The sequence below is a fragment of the Mustela lutreola genome, chromosome 4 (assembly GCF_030435805.1).
Source record: "Mustela lutreola isolate mMusLut2 chromosome 4, mMusLut2.pri, whole genome shotgun sequence".
NCBI classification, from domain to species: domain Eukaryota; kingdom Metazoa; phylum Chordata; class Mammalia; order Carnivora; family Mustelidae; genus Mustela; species Mustela lutreola.
The window spans coordinates 162,162,455-162,166,549 of NC_081293.1; the positions used below are offsets into that span (position 1 = coordinate 162,162,455).

Genomic DNA, 4,095 nt, shown 5'->3' on the forward strand with positions numbered 1-4,095 from the left:
GAAAAAGTGCTCCATATCACTCGGCATCAGGGAAATAAAAATCAAAACCACAATGAGATATCACCTCACACCAGTCAGAATGGCTAAAATCAACAAATCAGGAAATGACAGATGCTGGCGAGGATGCGGAGAAAGGGGAACCCTCCTACACTGTTGGTGGGAATGCAGGCTGGTGCAATCACTCTGGAAAACAGCATGGAGTTTCCTCAAAATGTTGAAAATAGAACTGCCCTATGACCCAGCAATTGCACTACTGGGTATTTACCCTAAAGATACAAACGTAGTGATCTGAAGGGGCACGTGCACCTGAATGTTTATAGCAGCAATATCCACAATAACCAAACTATGGAAAGAACCTAGATGTCCATCAACACATGAATGGATAAAGAAGAGGTGGTATATATACACAATGGAATACTATGCAGCCATCAAAAGAAATGAAATCTTGCCATTTGCGACAACATGGATGGAACTAGCGCGTATCATGCTTAGCGAAATAAGTCAAGCGGAGAAAGACAACTATCATATGATCTCCCTGATATGAGGAAGTGGTGATGCAACATGGGGGCTTAAGTGGGTAGGAGAAGAATCAATGAAACAAGATGGGATTGGGAGGGAGACAAACCATAAGTGACTCTTAATCTCACAAAACAAACTGAGGGTTGCTGGGGGGAGGGGGGTTTGGAGAAGGGGGGTGGGGTTATGGACATTGCGGGGGGGGGGTGTGCTTTGGTGAGTGCTGTGGGGTGTGTGGACCTGGCAATTCACGGACCTGTACCCCTGGGGATAAAAATATATGTTTATAAAAAATAAAAAATTTAAAAAAAAACTATATTCTCTGCTTGTGTGTTGCAAGTGTGATATGCAAGTGATTTTTGCAAATTAACAGGTAACAATTTGGTTTGCTAAATTAATAAATTTATTCTATTAGTGTGCCTGTACTCTTTGGAATTTTCATGTATAAAATCATGTCACTTGCAAATAGAGACAGTTTTCTTCCTTCCTTCCTTCCTAATACTTATACCTTTTTGAGAATTTTATTTTTATAAGTAGTCTCTACACCCAATGTGGGATTTGAACTTACAGCAAGATCGAGAGTCACATGCTCTATCAACCCACTGAGCCAGCCAGCCACCCCTCCAGTATTTATATCTCTTATTGATTCTCTTGCCTCATCACACCGGCTTATGATAGATGCTAGATTAGGGTACCATATTGAACTGAAGTAGTGATAGAAGGCATCCTTTACTTAAACCTGATATCAAGAGGACAGCCTTCAACATTTCCAAATGAAACATGTGTTTGGGGTAGAATTTTGTAAATATCCTTCTATTAGTTTGTCGGCTTTCTTTTTTAAACTCATGGACGGGGATGCCTGGGTGACTTAGTTGGTTAAACATCCAACTCTAGATTTCGGCTCAGGTCATGATCTCAGTGTCCTTAGGTGGAGCCCTTCACAGGGCTGGGTGTGGAGTCTGCTTTAGATTCTCTCTCCCCGGGCGCCTGGGTAGTTCATTGGGTTAAGCCTCTGCCTTCAGCTCAGGTCATGGTTTCAGGGTCATGGGATCGAGGCCCTCATCGGGCTCCCTGCTCAGCAGGGAGCTTGCTTCCACCTCTCTCTCTGCCTGCCTCTCTGCCTACTTGTCATCTCTCTCTCTCTCTGTCAAGTGTGTGCACCTGCTCAAGTGTGTGCACTTTCTCTCTTTAAAAAAATATGAATAAATAAATAAAAGCATGGATTTATGTTGAATTTTTAAAAAATATTTTATTTATTTATTTGACAGAGATCACAAGGAGGCAGAGAAGCAAGCAGAGAGAGAGGGGGAAGCAGGCTCTCCACTGAGCAGAGAGCCTGATGCTGGGCTCGATCCCAGGACCCCGGGATCATGACCTGAGCCGAATGCAGAGGCTTTAACCCACTGAGTCACCCAGGCACCCCGATGTTGAATTTTATTGAGTAATTTTTTTTGGTGTCTATTTGAGATGATCATATGATTGTTCTCCTTTATTCTGTTTATGTTTGTTAATTGCATTCAATTTTCACATGTTACACTATCTTGCTTTCCTGGAATAATTGTCACCTGGCCATAATAGATTATCATTTTTAAAACGATTTTATCGCTTTATTTGAGAGAGAGAGAGAAAGAGAGCATGAGTGGGAGGAGGGCTAGACAGGGAGCGAGAGAATGTCAAGTGGACTCCCCGCTGAGCACAGTGTCTGAGGCAGGGCTCCATCTCACCACTCTGAGATCATGACCTGAGCTGAAATCAAGAGTCAGATGGTTAACTGACTGAGCCATCCAGGCAGTTCTATTATCATTTTTTAAATCACTGCATTTTATTTATTAATATTTTGTGTAGAAGTTTTGTGTCTATATAAATGAGAGCTGGCCTCTCTTAGGTCCTCTATTAAGATGTTCTTGCCATTATTTGCTATCAAAGTTAGCAAGTAGTTAGATGACCTCAAAAAATAACTTGGAAAATTTTTCCTTGTTTTCTGAGCTCTAGAATATTATACGTAAGGTTGATTTTATTTCTAAATGTTTGGAAGAATTGAGTAATAAAACTGATAGGCATGGGAATTTCTCTCAAAGGGTTTTACAGATTCAGTTTATTTACTAGATATTAAATAAACTATTTGCATTTTGTATTTCTCCTTGTGGTATCTTGGCAATTTTGATAAATTATGGCTTTTTAAATCGTTTCAACATTTCATTGAAATTACAACCCCCCAAACTGTTATGATATCCTTTTGTTTTCATTTTCTTTTTAAAAAATCATTTATTTATTTATTTATTTATTTATTTATTTATTTATCAGAGAGAGAGAAAGAGTGAAGAGCACAAACAGGGAGAGCAGCAGGCAGAGGGAGAAGCAGGCTCACCGCTGAACTGGGAGCCTGATGTGGGACTCAATCCCAGGACCCTGGGATCATGACCTGAGCCAAAGGCAGCTGTTTGAGCAACTGAGTGGAGCTTGCACTTGACCCTGCATAGAGCCTCAGTCACATGCTCCTTGTTTTGTACCTTGGTACAGATGGACATGATGACTTGGCCAATGTGGATCCTGGTCACTGTGCCCTGGGGCTTTCCAAAGGCCTCCACACACCTTTTTAGAGCCTGTGAGCTCTAGCGCAGGACAACATCTTGTGGGTAACGATGCTGTGGAAAGGGTGTAACTGCAACTCTGATGGGAAAACCATCTTTGCCACAGCTTGTCACCAGGGACATTTGGCACAAATACATGCAGCCTCCAGGGCTTCGGAGAGTGGATCACATTCATCCGACACCATAGAGCCCTACAGTGAGAACTCATCGACTTTTGCCTTCTTCTGACCCAGGTCAAAATGCAGATCTTGATGTCAGGGGCATTTCTGAAGAAGCGAGGCTTCTAGAAGAACTACGTGTTCTTACAGTACCAGTAACACCCAGCGAGGTGTTAACCCATGGTGAAACCAGGATCTTCAGTGGTACAGTGAAGAAGAGGTTACTTTCAGCTTTTTACTCCTAAAAAAGGCATTCAAGTATGGCTTTAGCTGTGTTCTGAAAGTTTTGATTTAAGTTGAATTGTCATTATAATTCAAAGAAAAATATTTCCTGATTTCCATTTGTATTCATTTTTTAATGTTTGAATTATTATTATTATTATTTTAAGATTGTATTTACTTATTTGAGAGCGAGACAGCACAAGCCAGCAGTGGGGGAGGTGGGGGAGGGAGAAGCAGACTCTCCCTACTTGGGGCTTGATCCCAGAATCCTGAGATCATGATCTAAGCTGAAGTTAGACGCTTAACCGCCTGAGCCACCCAGGCATCCCTGAATTATTTATAAGTATATTAAGTGTTTTTCAAAATATAAAGTTTTTTATTATTACCTTGTTTCATTATTGATTTCTAGCCTAGCTGTACTGTTTGCAGAAAATATACATTGTATAATTTTACCTTTTTAATATTTTTTAAGATTTCTTTTAGAGTCATCATTTGGTTAATTGACTTAGCATTTGATGTGCATTTTAAAATTTTGCATTTTCTGAGTATAAAGTACGTAAATCAGGTGAACTTTATTGATTCCATTGTTCAAATCTACTATATCCATG

General features: G+C 40.4%; 1 pseudogene; it reads right to left on the bottom strand.

The window, feature by feature from the left end:
- Positions 1-3,000: 3,000 nt before the first annotated feature.
- LOC131829624 (large ribosomal subunit protein uL16-like) lies at positions 3,001-3,447 on the bottom strand (annotated as a pseudogene).
- Between the last annotated feature and the right edge of the window lie 648 nt (positions 3,448-4,095).